Here is a 20194-nt window from a genome sequence, read left to right on the forward strand (position 1 = left end):
GTTCATATAAAGGCAAAGCTGGACATCTGTGTTTGCGATAAAACTCTCCCCCAGCTCTCCTCACGTGCCTCATGCAAATGTGCGATAGCGCGTCGTACCTTGTCTGATGAAAGCCTGTATAAGAGAGAGATCACAAGGAGCTGTGTTTCCAGAGGCTCTTCCAGAACCTTGACTTCAGTCACCGAGGAGGACGTCATCCCTGACAGATCATCAACACTTTGGAGGACTCGTCCAGCTGATTGTCCACCATGGAGAAGACCAGAGCTATCACCCTTCTGCTTCTATGTGTGTCTCTGAGCACTGTGCTCTGCAAGGTAAGACCAGAGCTATCACCCTTCTGCTTCTATGTGTGGCTCTGAGCACTGTGCTCTGCAAGGTAAGACCAGAGCTATCACCCTTCTGCTTATATGTCTGGCTCTGACCACTGTGCTCTGCAAGGCACGCGTTGAAGGTCAAAGGTTCTTCTTCATGGTTATATCTTAAGTGTAATGCTTATAGTTTAGTTTGTCTCCTTTACACATTGCAGAGTTCTTTAGGACACACACAGGGTTGGGAGTGTGTGAGAGGGTAGCTCCGACCCATAGCTCTAATGCTTTGCATTTAGAGCTATGGACCAGAGCAGGTGAGAGGGTAGCTCTGGTCCATATAGCTCTAATGCGTTGCATTTAGAGCTATGGGCCAGAGCAGGTGAGAGAGGGGTGGATCCAATCCATGGGAATAAGAGGACGGTTGCTGACTAGATGACTCTTTTCCACAGCAGCAGTAATAATACCTATTTTTTGGAAGTAAAATCTAAAATACATTAAGGCTAGTACTAATAGAATAAAATATAAAAAATATAAGACTATGTTTTTTTTTCCTCAATGGAAATATCCTACAAAGACTATATTGTATATATTATATATATACATTATAATGGGGGACTAGAGACTATACTTTATATATATATATATATATATATATATATTATACATATACATTATAATGGGGGACTAGAGACTATACTTCAATGTTCTTTTTCCACTAATGACTCTTGAAAGGTCGTTTCATATTCAGCACAATATGGGTGTATACATACATGTAGGCTACACAGCAACACAATATGGGTGTATACATACATGTAGGCTACACAGCAACACAATATGGGTGTATACATACATGTAGGCTACACAGCAACACAATATGGGTGTATACATACATGTAGGCTACACAGCAACACAATATGGGTGTATATATACATGTAGGCTACACAGCAACACAATATGGGTGTATACATACATGTAGGCTACACAGCAACACAATATGGGTGTATATATACATGTAGGCTACACAGCAACACAATATGGGTGTATACATACATGTAGGCTACACAGCAACACAATATGGGTGTATATATATGTAGTACGTTGGGGTTGTAAGATTAATTGGTTATGATTAATCCGCAATATGATATTCCAAAATCATAATAAAATGAATCGGAATATTCAATGCTTTTCAGCGCATCATTAAAAACGTCACTTCTGTCGGACGTGAGTTGTTGAACGGCTTGTGAATAAATGAGATGCAATAGATTTCCCCTTGCATAAGCAACCTTCAGATATACAATAATACCATGAATCAAAGAAACTGCTTCAACGAAGATTGATTGTATTATCAAAAGGAGTAATTTATTATATCAATTACTGGTTACAAATGATATGAAAACCACATAGCAAATGAGCGAACACGTCATGAGATTGTTTCCATTTGGGCATGAGCCACAGAGAAACAATTAAATGCGTATTGTTTTATTGCGTTTAGTCAGGCAGGTATACGCGATTCGTTGTTGATACAGCCTACACAGTATATGTGTCAGACAGTATAATCAAGGGCGAATGCGTTCTCTGGTCCCGTCTGATCGAACGCAATACACAACTGAAATAGGTTCGCTTTTAAAACACGTTTGCATGAATAATAAAAGAAATTAAACACAGCAAGAAGGAGGGAGGAGAGGAGAGTATACGCCTCGCAAAGAGAGAGAGAGAGAGAGAGAGAGTTGGTTGCTTGGTGGGTTGGCTGTGCCTATAAGGATCTCAGTTGTATATCATAATCTAATAAAAAGGGAGCTCTCTTTCCAACTAGACTACATATATTTAAGATCTCTATCACCATGTCGTTTTGAGGCTGGATGTTTTAACAAACAGTCTCCGACCCACCTGGTATAGTAGCACTGCCTTCACCGGTGGTTCCTCAAGCGTTTCTGTGCAGGAAAAGTTCATTCACCTGCTGGTGATGCTGCGCGCGAGGATAACTTTACTTCTTAGTTAAAGTATAACAAGTCGATCACTGTCAGAGTAAAACTCGCATTAAACTGGACTGCTCTTAACGTCCTGATCGCCGTTAGACTAGGCGGTTGTCCTCAGCTGCGCGTAGGCCCGCCCGTGGTGTAAGATGTCGCGACCTGCTCCGCAGAGCTGCCGTAAGAGAGCGCATAGGCGGCGGTCCTGTTTGGGCCGAGTAGGCTACATGCGCGTGGGCCAGCGGGTTGATGCGACCTGCTTCACAGAGCTGTCGCTGAACAAGAGCGTGGAGTCTTGATTAGACCCACATTATATTAAAAAGAGAGAGCTACCCACAACTGGTTTAGACCAGCTCTTAAACTGCTAATCTTAACGAAACCGTTAACAATTAACAATGGACAGTTTTACAACACAACGGAAACTTCTTGTGTCATTATTCATTCTTATCTCGGTCGACCATCTAGTCACCCTCACCCTCTCACACTCCTATGAGTGTGGACACAGATGCGCACACACACACACACACACACACACACACACACACACACACACACACACACACACACACACACATCAGAAATGCAGCCGCATTTCCCCTGTCAAAAATCTGTGGTTATAAGATGAAATAGGACAGCAAGAAATCAACCATACGCATATTACATTTTTCATCAGATGTGCGTGTCTGCTGAATACACATTTATCAGTGGTGCATGTGTGATGTGTATCAAAAGTCCCAACTCGGCGTGCGTGCGCAGTCGCATGTGCCTTCTTCATTTGGGGGTCAGTATTCGGTCACGAAAATAAACCTTGTGGTCACACTAGATAGCGTGACCCTTGTAAATAATCGCCCTCCTTGGTCAAGTCTGGATTTTGTCATAAAGCTGCACTCAGCAAGTGGTCCAAACAAGGGTCAACATGAGGGCTATGTTTCCCTGTCATTGTCCTTACAAATTGCACACTTGTCCATTAAACACCCCCCTCCTCACGCTACATAATCCCCCCTTAGGACACATGAGGGGACACGAGACAACGTCTGTGGACCTTCATTTGGCCTATTTCCATATCCCGCATTTCATTTGTGACAAGTTGTCAATTTGAGGCCAATGTGTTGTCAATGTTCGTGGCTTTCTCTTGGGTAAGGGATGAGGAGAAAAGATAAAACCCTCGCTGACAGGGCATGTGAGGTCATTCAGGTGAGCGTCAGGTGCGACGTGATGAGAGGTGAGGCTCCCCCCCCCGAGTTGGCATACTCCCAGGTGCGGGGGGAACCAGTAGTGTCTTTAATGTCATTAACCTGGGTGCAGGGCTTCCTCTGCCTGTATCAGCATCCATGGGGACAAGAGAGGCATGAGGCAGTGTCTGTAATGTCATTAACCTGGGTGCAGGGCTTCCTCTGCCTGTATCAGCATCCATGGGAAAAAGGGAGGCAGAGAGAGCGACAGAGAGCAGGCGACAGTGTATGCAATGTCATTCAGGTGAGGCCAGGTCTCGCTCTGCCCGGAAAGCATTCGTGAGAGAAAGGGAGAGAGAGCTTTTTCCGAGCACGATCCCAGGAGAGAAAAGCAACAGTGTCATTTCAGGTGTGGTGCAAGGTTCCGCTCTGCACGGAATGATATCCATGATAGAGGAGGAGGGAGCGATGTCTGTAATGTCATTCAGGTGGGTGTAAGGTTTTTCCTGAGCACGGCCGGCTCCCAGGGGAAAAACACATCAATGTCAATCATGTCATTGCAGGCGGGTCAGAGTCTCATTTAACCCATCATGCACCCAAAACGACATGGTTTCTCCTAAGTCATTTTACACTGAGCTCCCTCTTCTATTTGTAAAGTTGTGCTGGTCTAAAGACTGGCAAACCAGGGTGATAGTGAGAAGAGGAAATGGAACAAGGGCCAGAGTAGAAGAAAGGAAATAATACTTTCGTTAAATGATAACCGGATATAAGGAGCAAAAATGGCTCAACATCTAGTGTAAATAAACATTTTGTCTGGTAAAAATAAGACTTAAATGAAAACAAAAATATAAGGAGCAAAATGGCTCAAAATCTAATGTAAGTAAACATTTTGTCTGGTAAAAACAAGGCTTAAATGATAACAAAATATAAGGAGCAAAATGGCTCAAAATCTAATGTAAGTAAACATTTAAAAGAAAAAGTGTAGCTACATTTGTGACAGATTAACGTATCTATTTGTTTGGATTTTGTTCCACTATAGTGAGGTTGTAGTTTGCTCATGTCTCACACTGAAGCAGGGCGGAGTAAAAGGTCAACCCTTCCTCATAGGCGTCAGTATTCTGTATAGGCATTTTGAGGTAGCTTTTATAGTAATATAATAAAAAGGTTTAAACTTAATAGACTAGATATAACACGACCAAGCGCTCTACAATGTGCATGCCGATGAGTTCTCTGGCCTTGGCTTTGGTCTCAGAGTCGGTCAGTTCGGTGATTGTCTGGGGCATGTGTAATTTGATCTGGCCCTGCGAGGCCGTGTTGTCATAGGAAGCTTTCCTGACTTCCATGCTTTTTGTCAAGTTCTCCTGAGAAGATCTGGCAAATGGCCCAACCCAGTCTATCTGGAGGTCTGCCCATGGGAACTTAATTCCCCTCTCTTGTGAGGGCACTCTGGGGTTTGGACTTGAAGTTTGGGACTGACAGCAAGTCAGACAACCTCTCACGTAAACAACCACATCTTGGTGCATTTTGGGCCAATAAGCTATCTGACACAACACATCGCAGGTTGCCTGGACACCCCGATGTCCAGCAGTTGCTGAGTTGTGGCCAAAGCTTAATAGTATCCCCCTGTGGTGCTGGGGGATAATCAAAAGCGGTGCCGCATATAAGTCTACAGCATACACCAACAGGCCCTCGCTCAGTGACATGCAGTCCTTTGCTAACAGCAGTTGTGCCAGGTACTCTGTGGAGTCCCTGTCTACATCTGGGATAGGTGATGGGGTATCACCAGCAAGGAGCGCCATCATGTGGGCTAGGGCTGGATCAGCCGCCTGTAATGACACTAGATCGAAATGTCTCTCCACAGGGGCCAGTTTACTATAGTCAATCGGAGGTTCGTCGTACAGAGTCAGGGGAACTTTGCATTGCCTCACACCTGAGGGCGGGGCTGGTTCCGTTGGGGTCCCCATCATGTAGATGTCGGTGAACCCGCAATCGAGAGAAACCTTGGCAAAGACAGACTCGTGCTTATACAACATCTGCCGAAAATCTGTGTGGAATTTTGGATCTGTGGTTGCGTCCCCCAGTGCCAGAGTTTGAGTTATTTCTGCGTCGAACTCTGGCAGTGGTGGAGGACCGAGCACGTTTACCCTAGCCAGGGTTGCCGTGCGCTTCTTGTGCGCTGCGGCCGTGCCTTCCTGAGAGATGTTGTAAATCAACATGTGCTCCTGATCATCAAATTCCATCCTGCCCACTAAGGGCAGTTGATAGACTATAAAGGTCGCGCCTGAGGGCAACGACGTGGTCACATCAGGGGACCGTTGGTCCCACTGCAGTAACGCAGGGCTTTTGCCCATGATCGGAATGGTCAGGCTCAACCAACCTAAGTCTGTTACTTTGCGCAGAGTGACGTCGGCATCCAGCCGGTCGGTCACCAATGGGTCTGTAGACCTTCCTTCCACACCCATCATGGGTGTGTCTTGGGAAGTCAGACTCTGCCGCAACTGGGCATTTCCCCCCCCCAAAGGAGGAATCCCCGGCGGGGAAGGTGGGGAACTAATGCCCTGTAAGAGAGTTATTTCCAGCTGTGCCTTGATGAGGTCACTGCTTGTCTGGTTGGCCTTATCAGTCAAATCCTGTACTTGCTGACGAAGTGCTTTGCCTGTCGCAAGATCCAGCTCCCATAAACGGATTAAATTTCCCAACAAATGTCCAGCTAATTTATCGCGTTCGGCTTCAGTATAGTCTCTGGTTTCAGCATGTGAATTAGCTAGAGTTTGGACATTCAAGTGGGTCATGGTCACATCCAATTGATTCACGCAAGGCGTGTCATCGAAAAATCGACCAGTGGTGACCTGGAGTCCTTTGATCATGGCTATGATTGGATCCATGCTAACCCTCTGACTGCTGTGGTTTTAGCACTTAGTAATTTGAAAGCTCTCGGAAGTATAACAATACTCAAAACTCCACAATGCTGTTTGACACCGGGAGGTAGAATGGACAAGTAGCGTCCCTCCACTGTCTATCAAGCAAAAACAGCAATGTAAGAATGCGCACGAATGAAACAAAGTGGATATATATTTGTTTTAGTTTTGTTATTTATTATTTACCTATTAACCCCCCTTTTATTTACCCTCTTAATTCCCATCAAAGAATCAAAGTGATAATTTGAAAAGGAAGTAAGAGAGCAAATAAAACTTAAAAAAAAAATTCTCAAAAACTAAAATTCAAATAAAATTCAAAATAAATTTTAATCCAAATTTATTTTTTATTTAAAAAAAGTAATTAAGGAAATCCAATTAAAGCCTTATACATGTTGCAGGTATCAATGTTTAATCGAAACAGTGAGTAAGTAACTCATTTACCCAATCAAAGCTATTTGTCAAAACTGAATCAATTGAAAACATGAGCAAAGAGCCCACTATTCAATTAAAACTATTTGTCAAAACGGAATTAATTAAGCAATGAGAGTCACTGATCGTTAACAGCTTGCAACTAAGATCATTCGCGAAAAAGGAACTAAATTCAACCACCGGGTCAATTAAACCCACCAGTCGATTATTTCCCTTTACGAAATGGAGCCAGCTAAAATAATGGTTAAGCGATCGCCTAATTATAACCCGTACAGGTCTAATCAAACGATCACACAGCCAGTTGAAACTCTTTAGAATTTAAATTGTGAAAACCCCAGGCGAAGCTAGGATTCTGCAATGGCAGGGTGTGATAAAACAATCCTAATTAGATTTAAAATAACAAATTTCCCCACTTTTCAAAACGTTTCATTCATTGTGCATTCAAAATGACTCTTCTCCACCTGAACCATACAACAGTGTAACGGAGTAGTACCACAAAACCGCCACACAAAGCACAAACAATCAAATCAGCAGTACAGTGTCTCTAAGTAAGACTATACTTCAAAGAAACCACAAATTGAGCAGCTCCGCACTTATGCGGTTGCTGATACTATGTGAACAAACGCATGCAAATAGAACCAGTGAGTGTGTGCTGTTATTTAAAAACAGCGTACTCATGACACACCAAGACCCAAACGTCTCAATGCTTTGGTAACCATGCAACATGCACGTACCGTTGTGAGAGTGACACCAGCTATGGCCACTAGATGGGCGGTTGGCTGGGATTGTCACACAGTACGGGCAAAGGGGCTGGCCGTCGGCTCTCTTGGCCTGTCACGGCTTGGAACTTCCTATCTAGGGGAGGTACGATAGTCTGAAAACCAAAATGGCGATCTAGCAGACTAACTTTTTTTCTTGTCAGGTCCCTGACAAAAGGGGTGTGTGGTGAGTTGAGTCACGTGACTTCACACAACACACAATATGGCGTGTACTGAAAAACAGTATATAGAGCACCCGGTGAAAACCACCGTTTAGCTCTAGTCTCGTTCACTCCTGGTTCAGCGATAACAATATCACAATAACACTACTTTACGGGAACATTTAAGTTAAAAGGTCATACTTAACGTAGTCTTTCTGTCCTTACCCTATGTGTAACATTAAATTGTCTATCGTTTACACAACACAGGTTCCAGTCACCTTAGTTATGAACACATTACATGAACAAAGCTGAAAGCTGACTAGCATATAGATTCGTTGTTTGACTAATTCTCGGATAGCGAGTCCGTGGCTTAGCACAACAGGGTCTTAGGAAACAAGTAAGTATAACCCGTGTTAGTTTCCCTTTTCACAAACCGTCACCCATGCATAGGGTTCGGCGTAGCGATTAGGGATGTCGAACGCTTATTACGTCAGCCTTTACAGCGACGTGTGAAACATGAGCAGCAATGCCAGCAAGGCCACAGTTGCGTTGAACTTTGATTCAATATAAAATGTACACCGATGTCACATACAAAGGGGAGTCATTATCACCTCAAAAGCCGTCCTATTTAAGTGGGCACCATAAACGTCAATTAGGGCGCCATTAAACAAGGGGGCACCATAATGTAGTACGTTGGGGTTGTAAGATTAATTGGTTATGATTAATCCGCAATATGATATTCCAAAATCATAATAAAATGAATCGGAATATTCAATGCTTTTCAGCGCATCATTAAAAACGTCACTTCTGTCGGACGTGAGTTGTTGAACGGCTTGTGAATAAATGAGATGCAATAGATTTCCCCTTGCATAAGCAACCTTCAGATATACAATAATACCATGAATCAAAGAAACTGCTTCAACGAAGATTGATTGTATTATCAAAAGGAGTAATTTATTATATCAATTACTGGTTACAAATGATATGAAAACCACATAGCAAATGAGCGAACACGTCATGAGATTGTTTCCATTTGGGCATGAGCCACAGAGAAACAATTAAATGCGTATTGTTTTATTGCGTTTAGTCAGGCAGGTATACGCGATTCGTTGTTGATACAGCCTACACAGTATATGTGTCAGACAGTATAATCAAGGGCGAATGCGTTCTCTGGTCCCGTCTGATCGAACGCAATACACAACTGAAATAGGTTCGCTTTTAAAACACGTTTGCATGAATAATAAAAGAAATTAAACACAGCAAGAAGGAGGGAGGAGAGGAGAGTATACGCCTCGCAAAGAGAGAGAGAGAGAGAGAGAGAGTTGGTTGCTTGGTGGGTTGGCTGTGCCTATAAGGATCTCAGTTGTATATCATAATCTAATAAAAAGGGAGCTCTCTTTCCAACTAGACTACATATATTTAAGATCTCTATCACCATGTCGTTTTGAGGCTGGATGTTTTAACAAACAGTCTCCGACCCACCTGGTATAGTAGCACTGCCTTCACCGGTGGTTCCTCAAGCGTTTCTGTGCAGGAAAAGTTCATTCACCTGCTGGTGATGCTGCGCGCGAGGATAACTTTACTTCTTAGTTAAAGTATAACAAGTCGATCACTGTCAGAGTAAAACTCGCATTAAACTGGACTGCTCTTAACGTCCTGATCGCCGTTAGACTAGGCGGTTGTCCTCAGCTGCGCGTAGGCCCGCCCGTGGTGTAAGATGTCGCGACCTGCTCCGCAGAGCTGCCGTAAGAGAGCGCATAGGCGGCGGTCCTGTTTGGGCCGAGTAGGCTACATGCGCGTGGGCCAGCGGGTTGATGCGACCTGCTTCACAGAGCTGTCGCTGAACAAGAGCGTGGAGTCTTGATTAGACCCACATTATATTAAAAAGAGAGAGCTACCCACAACTGGTTTAGACCAGCTCTTAAACTGCTAATCTTAACGAAACCGTTAACAATTAACAATGGACAGTTTTACAACACAACGGAAACTTCTTGTGTCATTATTCATTCTTATCTCGGTCGACCATCTAGTCACCCTCACCCTCTCACACTCCTATGAGTGTGGACACAGATGCGCACACACACACACACACACACACACACACACACACACACACACACACACACACACACACACACATCAGAAATGCAGCCGCATTTCCCCTGTCAAAAATCTGTGGTTATAAGATGAAATAGGACAGCAAGAAATCAACCATACGCATATTACATTTTTCATCAGATGTGCGTGTCTGCTGAATACACATTTATCAGTGGTGCATGTGTGATGTGTATCAAAAGTCCCAACTCGGCGTGCGTGCGCAGTCGCATGTGCCTTCTTCATTTGGGGGTCAGTATTCGGTCACGAAAATAAACCTTGTGGTCACACTAGATAGCGTGACCCTTGTAAATAATCGCCCTCCTTGGTCAAGTCTGGATTTTGTCATAAAGCTGCACTCAGCAAGTGGTCCAAACAAGGGTCAACATGAGGGCTATGTTTCCCTGTCATTGTCCTTACAAATTGCACACTTGTCCATTAAACACCCCCCTCCTCACGCTACATATACATGTAGGCTACACAGCAACACAATATGGGTGTATATATACATGTAGGCTACACAGCAACACAATATGGGTGTATACATACATGTAGGCTACACAGCAACACAATATGGGTGTATATATACATGTAGGCTACACAGCAACACAATATGGGTGTATACATACATGTAGGCTACACAGTGCACTGTAGGCTACAGTATATAGTACAGTATATAGTACAGCATATAGTACAGTATAATGTGCACACAACTGTTAGGAGAGAGAAACAGCACCATCTACTGTTTGCCCTCTTGAATTTTAACTTGATATTTCATTATTCACTTTTCTAGACTATATATGAGCCAGAAGGACCAGAAGACCACGTCAGGGAATCTGTTGAGACCAGGGGAGGAGGTGAATCTAAGCCGAAGGTATGACTATAATTATGATGACTATATGACTATAAGGGATGACTAGGGGATATTGATGACTAGGGGATATTGATGACTAGGGGATATTGATGACAGGATCAACATCAGCCAACATTTAATTTCATAATAAATAAATATGACACCATCATAACGTTTACAAATGATCATGAGCTACATTTGATGGCATATACACGCACAATGAAGCAAGCACATTGATAAGAAAGTGCTGTCTAAATATTTTAAGACAAACCTATATATTAACTTAACGCAGTCATGATTATTAATGCTATATTCACATCATTGAGGCCACCATCTCTGTGTCTTTATTCCAGTCACTATATAGTGTTGCTTGTCTTGTTCTCCAGTTGAGGTCTTAGTGTTGGCAAAATATTACTTTAACACTAATATACTACTTATTACTTATTACTTTTTAAAAAAGTAATAAAGTTACACTACTTATTACTCCCTGAGAAAAGTAACTAGTTACTTATTACTTTACTTATTACTTTTTCTCTCGCCCCCAGTAATTGCATATTTTGTCACCAAAAGTCTTACTTTGCATTTTCAACATTAGCAGTCCCCCCTCCCCTATTCTGCAGTGTTTATTTAACTCATGATGATGGATCCATTTGTACACATAGATTATAAGTAGATTTCGACGTGGAATATAGCTTATTCCGTATGCACAACTTGCAGCGGACAATAATGTTTATCTCGTCTTGATCACGGACATACTCAAAATAATGTGAATACTTCCAAGTATTGAATGTTATAACGCTTTGTTGTGCCGGTGTTTCTGTCTCCTCCACCTCCTCCATGCTTTGTTTGTTTACGTCTCTTCTCTCTAACAGTGCAGTCTAACGAGTTACACACACTAGTTTAGGTTGTTGTTCCGTGTTCCAGACGGTTTAAGGCCCGCCCTTCTGCATCCGATACTTCACACATACGTACCGACGAGTGTGCATCTTTTCCGTATCCGCTCTAGAGTCTAGATCTAGAGCGGATCAGCAGTCTGCAAAGCAACTTGACTTCAACCCAGTCTACCATTATAAATAAACACTCAAACCCACAGTTCCACCAAGGCTCGTGAAAATAGTAATAATATTACTTTTGAAAAAAAGTAAATGTAATATTATTACTCAAAATGTTAAAGTAACTAGTTAAGTTACATATTACTGGAAAAAAGTTACTTGCCAACACTGGGTCTTGTAAATCTACAGTGTCTTTAGAGCCATATTATATGTAGCAGTGTTGTTTTTGGCAGCAAAGTTTTAGTCATAGTCTCGTCAATAGTTTTAGTTTAGTTTTAGTCACATTTTAGTCACCAGGAATGTTTTAGTGTTGGTCTAGTTACTTTTAGTCGACTGTTTTATATATTAACTTAACGCATTCATGATTATTAATGCTAACGTGGGATAATTCACATCATTGAGGCCACCATCTCTGTCTCTTCATTCCAGACAGAAGAAGAGAAGGCCGGAGCAGCGATCGGCGCAGAGAAGGGGGCAGCGAAGGGGAAGAAAAAGGGCATGGCGACGGGCCAGGTGCTGGGTGCCGGGGTGGTTGCCGGGGTGGGAGCGGCCATAGGAACGGGAATAGGACTAGCACTAGGACCGGCGGGGGTGGCGACGGGGGCGGTGGTGGGGGCGGGGCTGGCGGCGGGGCTGGCGGCCGGCGGGGCGCTTGGGGGGCAAAAGTTGGGGGGGTGGGTGGGCGGAAAGGCGGGGGAATCTGTGGGGAAAGCGGTGGGGAAAGCGGTGGGGGCGAAGAAATATGCCCCCAAGCCCCCACCGCTGGGGCCTTGGGGCTTCCCAAAGGTTGAGGGAGATCCCGCGTTGGATTCTGAATGATCGGTTGTGACCATTCTGACCTGAGATCAGATTCTAAAAATGTCAGTCGTCAGTCGATTTTTCAAAAATAGCAGACCTACAAGCTCGTAGCGCGCCACTCGGTGGCGCGCTATGAGCTTGTAGATCTGCTATTTTTCAATAGCTAAAGCACAACATGATGCTAACACCAAAATGGGTTCCCGTTCAGAATGGGTTATATAGCATAGTCAAACTGTATGAGATCACACCTCACACCATCACTGTCTATATAGCATAGTCAAAATGTATTTAGATCAGACCTCACACCATCACTGTCTATATAGCATAGTCAAACTGTATTTAGATCAGACCTCACACCATCACTGTCTATATAGCATAGTCAAACTGTATTTAGATCAGACCTCACACCATCACTGTCTATATAGCATAGTCAAACTGTATTTAGATCAGACCTCACACCATCACTGTCTATATAGCATAGTCAAACTGTATTTAGATCAGACCTCACACCATCACTGTCTATATAGCATAGTCAAACTGTATTTAGATCAGACCTCACATCCATCACTGTCTATATAGCATAGTCAAACTGTATTTAGATCAGACCTCACACGATTACTGTCTATATAGCATAGTCAAACTGTATGAGATCAGACCTCACACCATCACTGTCTATATAGCATAGTCAAACTGTATTTAGATCAGACCTCACATCCATCACTGTCTATATAGCATAGTCAAACTGTATTTAGATCAGACCTCACACGATTACTGTCTATATAGCATAGTCAAACTGTATGAGATCAGACCTCACACCATCACTGTCTATATAGCATAGTCAAACTGTATTTAGATCAGACCTCACACCATCACTGTCTATATAGCATAGTCAAACTGTATGAGATCAGACCTCACACCATCACTGTCTATATAGCATAGTCAAACTGTATTAGATCAGACCTCACACCATCACTGTCTATATAGCATAGTCAAACTGTATTAGATCAGACCTCACACCATTGGATATTGGAAATGACTTGGCTGCATTGTACTTGGTTGTGGTTGTGACCTTTTTTGACTTGAGAAAAAGAATAAAATCCATTTCCACCTCTCTCTATCTTTGACTCCGACTGCTTGATTTAAGGTAACAGAAAAACTGTGTCTCGTTTATAATTTATAACATAAGAGGGCTGGTATAACTTGGGATAACTTTTATTAACTTCAGAAGGGTTAAAACCACTCTTATAAAATCTACATAAATTCAAGTAGCTTATTCATATTTTGGAATATTTTAAGTACAAATCTACCTTAATATCTTGGGTTGACTTTGTAGGTATCATATAATAATAATAATAATAATAATAATAATAATAATACATGTCATATTGACATGTTGCATACCGTATAGGAACCTCTCAGAAATATCTTTGCACTTTCAAAAGATATACTTTCTACTGCAATTATGTCAGATTACTTTCTGTTACATGAGTAATGCAGGGCCCTTCGTGGCCTAACAGAATAAGAGTTTTCAGATATTCTGCTTAAGGTTTGATGACTCTTTTAAATTAGAGGAACATTTCATCATTCACTGCAGGTCACTCTGATCAATTCAATTCAAAGGTGTATATAAATATATACCTATCTTTTATATCCTCCTGGTCAAATACAATTCCCTGACAAAGGCTTGGCACGCCTATATTATTGGTTTTAAAGAAATATATTTCCTCAGAGTACCTTTGGGCCTTTTAAACAATCCTCTATGAATTAGTGAGTATTGAATGATGGGTTACTATAGTATTCTCACACCTATTGTTGGATTTTACCTAGACTATTTAAAGAGGGAGTGCCACAATTTTTGTATTTTTCCAGTTTTTCATGTGTCTATGAGGTGACAGTACTTCATTAGACACCGTGGAGTCGTTTTCATGTGTCTATGGGGTGACAGTACTTCATTAGACACCCTGGAGTCTACTCTATGTGTCTATGAGGTGACAGTACTTCATTAGACACCCTGGAGTCTACTATATGTGTCTATGGGGTGACAGTACTTCATTAGACACCCTGGAGTCTACTGTATGTGTCTATGAGGTGACAGTACTTCATTAGACACCCTGGAGTCGTTTTTATGTGCAGTGGTGTATTCACTTTGTATTTTAGGGTTTCTTCCTGGAGGCTGAACCCTCGACAGTCAAACGGGCCAATGAAATAAACAGTAATATAGCTTCTTTTCCATCCACCAGCTGCAGTCTAAAAAGCCCAAATGACGTCGGGCGTCAGCTTCGTCTGTCCGCGGCTGTGCGCTAAGGTGTGCCTGCTGAGACAGGCTGGCAGATCTTTCAGAGTACAATTTACAATGTAGGCATTTATCAGACGCTCTTAATCCAGAGCGACTTACATTAAGCAAGAACAAAAAAAGCATAGGAATACATCACATAAAAACATTTATCATGAAACATGCGTGAGCTAAGAAAGTAACAGTGGAATATCTATATAATGAAACTATACATATAGACTATACATCTATACTACTATGCTATACATATGTACTATGACGTGCTATGACTACATACAATGCAATTATGCTGTCTACAGTCCAACGCAACAAGCATGACTTTGATTGATTGATTGATTGAAATATTTATTAACAGTTTGCAGAATTTACAGTACATTTCAAGCACAAACTCAATACAAAGACTGTTAACTGTGAGTGGACGACCCAATTAAGCATTACACTTGTTTACAACATGGTCCACATTGTTCAATTCATCAAAACATTTAGAGACATACAAATAGACATTTCAATGTAGCTAAAGAACAGAACAGGAATTCATCATAAAGGAAGCAAAAAGGGAAAAGATACATATACAGTGAGGGGGAATGTCTATAGAGGCCATTAGAATCTATGCCAGGGACCCCCATAAGAGAAGACATGACATAGAGGCCATTAGAATCTATGCCAGGGACCCCCATAAGAGAAGACATGACATAGAGGCCATTAGAATCTATGCCAGGGACCCCCATAAGAGAAGACATGACATAGAGGCCATTATAATCTATGCCAGGGACCCCCATAAGAGAAGACATGACATAGAGGCCAGTATCTATGCCAGGGACCCCCATAAGAGAAGACATGACATAGAGGCCATTAGAATCTATGCCAGGGACCCCCATAAGAGAAGAAGAATTGTATGGCTCTAGCAGAGATTCTCAAACATTTTCATTTCAATCACCCCTCAGTTGGACATGCATTAGTCTACGCCCGGTCCCGGACCCCCCATTTAATGGCATTTCTATCTGTGAGACCCCAAATTATATTGTAGCATCTATGTTAATTAAACTCTCTGACTGAGTTACAGACCCATAAGGGGTCCATTTGGTTCCTATAACTATCATTTAGCTATGGGGACCCCCTGGAACTCCCGCACGGACCCCTGGGGGTCCCCGGACCTTTTGCGCCCCCTACTGGAAGAAGATGAGGATGCACCATGCACACACCTCTCCTCTGAATGCGGTTTAACTTAAGAAGACTTTTTATTAATTATTCAGTCAGATAAAAAAAATAAAACAGAACATGATGTCATTTACGCAGAACGCTGAGCTCTGCACTAAAATAACAACCCATGTGATGTCATCATATTTTCATCTCAGTTTTAGCGTTTTGCCTTCATTTAAAAATCGGCAAAAGTTGGAATTTGAATAATTCTGGAGGAATTCATTGTTGTATTTGTATCATTTGTAATTGTGCTTTGATTATAACATTTTTCTAGCTGTACCAATAATGTATATGACTTAAATATGACGTAGCCTATTCCAGTGTTGTTTTTGGCAGCAAATTTCTATTTTAGTTTTAGTCATAGTCTCTTGAATAGTTTTCACTTAGTCTTACTCACATTTTAGTCACCTGGAATGTTCTAGTGTTTAGTCTAGTTTTAGTAGACTAAATGTCATACGATTTTAGTTGACTAAATCTACAGTTGATTTAGTCGACTAAAATGCGTTTTGACAGGCCTTGATGTCGTTGTAATGACATATTTTACACTTTGGTTGCATGCTGAAAATAGCAGATGTATAATCTCAAAACGCGTCGCGCTGCGACACGTTGTGAGATTGTAGATCTGCTATTTTCAGCATAAAACTGGATCTCTTGTCCACTAGTCCCTTCCTAACATTTTAGTCTAGTTTTTATTTGTTGACGAAATTGTCAGTATATTTAGTCTTAGTTTTAGTCATCATACTTGGCCTCACCCCCCGAACCCACCTCACCCCTGCCCACTTTGACAGGCTGGGATGGCTTAGGGTCGACGACAGAGTACAGCATCTTGCAATGGGTCTGGTCCACAAGATTCGATACACCACCAAGATACCCATGTACCTGTCTAAATACTTCCTTAATGTAAACGAAGTCCACACCCACAACACCAGAGGGAGTGCAACAAACCATGTACAACCCAGATTCGGCACAAACAAGGGACTACATTCTTTTCACTCCTATGCCACCAAAATGTGGAACGCCCTACCAACAGTCATTAAGACATGTGAATCCCTTGACTCCTTCAAAACCGCTCTCAAAGGGCACCTACGGATGGCTGCAATTCGAAACTGGCCTCTGTAAAATCATTTAAATCCTTTAAATCCTTTAAATCAAGGTAATTTAATGAGTCTGTTTCGTTCAAATGTATCTTAACGTTATGTTTCTTATGGTGGATTATATTATTTATACATTTAAATGAATTTCTACTCGGAATGTTGAAAAAGGACCAAAAATCTGAATTTCTGCTAAAGAAAACTGTTACCGTGTTCTATGCTTTTAGCTGTAAAAAAATAGCAGATCTACAAGCTGGTGGCGCGCTATGAGCTTGTAGGTCTGCTATTTTTTAGAAAAATCGAAGAACCACTGACATAGAAACATGGGTTTTTCAGAAAACAGTCAGGATGTATAGAAGACATTTCTAGAATCTGATCTCAGGTCAGAATGTGTTAATGTTAATGTTAATGTCAACGGTCGTAACAATAATATATATATATATATATATATATATATATTAGGCTAAACATGAACTTATAGGTGACATGTCAGTCGGTATAAATAATTGTTGTGAATCCATGTATGTTTCAGGAGCTTTCTGACTGTCATCATCTGACCGGTTCTGGAGACTGACGCGCCGAGACTGAAGATACAGCATTAAGGTATAAACTCATCTTCAGGACCGGTCCATTTGGTTCTGGTGCTTTAGATCTGGTTGGACAGACCAGGACGGGTCCATTTGGTTCTGGTTGGTATAAACATTGTATTTACAAGGCTGTGTAGCCTGTGTTGTGTTATTCAGTGTTGTTTTTGGCAGCAAAATTTTAGTTTTAGTCACATTTTAGTCACCTTGAATCTTTAGCCCTGAAACATGACTGCCATGATGATTATCATGACAGTCATGGCGTAACTGAACCCTGTTTTTGGCGCTCGCTACATTTACAACTTTTCCGCATATATAAACATTCAGATTTCAAATATAAAGTACTCACAAAGTGTCCCACGGGTGTTAGTTAGTTGCTGCTCCAGCGATTAGAATTGCTGCGTCCCGCGTTGTTTAATAAAAAGCGGATAAAAATGCTTTTTATTTATTTTATTTATAACAACGCGGGATGCAGAAATTATAATCGCTGGAGCAGCAACTAACTAACACCCGTGGGACAAATTGTGAGTACTTTATATTTGAAATCTGAATGTTTATATATACGTAAAAGTTGTAAATGTAGCGAGCGCCAATAACAGGGTGTATTTACTTCATGACTCTCGTATGAATACCGGAGTCATGAACCAGGGCTACCTTGAATCATGAATATGAATATGAATACCAGAGTCATGAACCATGGCTACCTTGAATCATGAATATGAATATGAATACCAGAGTCATGAACCATGGCTACCTTGAATCATGAATATGAATACCAGAGTCATGAACCAGGGCTACCTTGAATCATGAATATGAATATGAATACCAGAGTCATGAACCAGGGCTACCTTGAATCATGAATATGAATATGAATACCAGAGTCATGAACCATGGCTACCTTGAATCATGTTAGTGTTGTGTTGTGTTAGTGTTAGTGTTGTGTTAGTGTATGAATACCAGAGTCATGAACCATGGCTACCTTGAATCATGAATATGAATACCAGAGTCATGAACCATGCAGGTGGAGCGAAATGCCTTCACGACTGACGACCTATGTCGCGACGTATATTTTTCCGTCGCAACGTATATTCGAGTACGTCCTGGCGTAAATATCAATTCGTCCCGGCAGAACGGACTCGTCGCGGCTATATCTACCCGTTTGCGACCTAGTAGTTTGACTATTCTTTTACGTCGCGACAGAACGGGACACGTCACGGCTATATCTACCCTTCTCGACGTAAAAGGTAATTCGTTGTGGCGTGTGTGGACTCGTCGCAACAGAACGGAACTCGTCGCGGCTATATCTACCCGTTTGCGACGTAATGGTTGACTTTGTTATATGCCCGGTGCGCGGTGCCCTGCGCGGTGCCCTGCGCTGCCCTACGCCCACCGCGTGCACCTTGCCGGTCCGCCCTGCGCCCTGTGGCCTGGCACGTGTGCACGTGTGCCAGGCCACCGCGTGCACCATGCCGGTCCGTGGAGCCCTTCGCCGTCCCCAGGCGACCCTGCGTTCCAGAGCTGTCACATGCCCACCGAAAATAGCAGATCTACCAGCTCCTCTCCTACATACGGGATGGCCCGACCCGCGTCTGTGGACCCCTGGGGGGGTGTGTGTGTGAGCGTCTGAGCTCCTATCTGTGTGCCTCCCCCCCCCCCCCCCACCCCATGTGGACCCTTGCAGGGGGGGGGTCGGGGGGTCCCCCTATGCACTTTGTGTAGATGCTGCGTATCGCCTCATACTGAAAAAATTACTATTTTACGCACAGCGCAAGGCAATATGTGATTACGATCGTCCTTCTGGGGGGGGGGGGGGGGGGGGGGGGGGGGGCTGGCCTACACAATAGATAACCTACCCTGGCCAACACAATAGATAACCTACAAGGACATATGAATTTAATTTATATACACGGCTATATTAATTTAGCCGATCATCAAAGCTCACCGCGCTCGTATAGCGCATTGACTGTCTGTCTGTCTGTCTGTCTGTCTGTCTGTCTGTCTGTCTGTCTGTCTGTCTGTCTGTCTGTCTGTGTCTCAATGACTTGCCTTAGGCGGATAATATAGACTACAAGTACTTTATTAAAGTAAAGTAAAAGAGTGAGTTATCATTGCGTTCTCTGCGTCGTAGCGCATGCAGATAGGCAGATAGGGGGGGGGGGGCAGTTCTATAGGCAAGGGCAGAAGGTTCCTATAACGACAGTGGGTGCGTGCCCACCTTAGAGTAGCCTATATATTTTAAGGCACCCGCCCCGCAACTTATTATTATTGGCTTATTATTTTGCCACCAGCGGAGTTGACGGTTGACGCCGTTGTCTAGTATAGACTATAGGCCTGTGCCAGGATGATTTTAAATAAATATGTCTCTGTCTCTGCGTCTCTAGAGCTATAACATATATACTGTAGCACACATCATGTGTGACACATGTGCACACACACACACACACACACACACACACACACACACACACACACACACACACACACACACACACACACACACACACACACACACA

At 42.6% G+C, this 20194-nt stretch overlaps 1 long non-coding RNA gene across 1 annotated transcript; it reads left to right on the top strand.

Annotated features, from left to right (window-relative positions):
- The first annotated feature begins 316 nt into the window (after nt 1-316).
- LOC310866704 lies at nt 317-12166 on the top strand. Its single transcript, XR_014569947.1, has 3 exons — nt 317-376; nt 10604-10684; nt 12145-12166. It is a non-coding gene; the product is annotated as an uncharacterized lncRNA (long non-coding RNA).
- The last annotated feature ends 8028 nt before the right edge of the window (nt 12167-20194 follow it).

The sequence above is a fragment of the Protomyctophum parallelum genome, assembly GCF_964188405.1.
Source record: "Protomyctophum parallelum genome assembly, chromosome: 11".
NCBI lineage: Eukaryota > Metazoa > Chordata > Actinopteri > Myctophiformes > Myctophidae > Protomyctophum > Protomyctophum parallelum.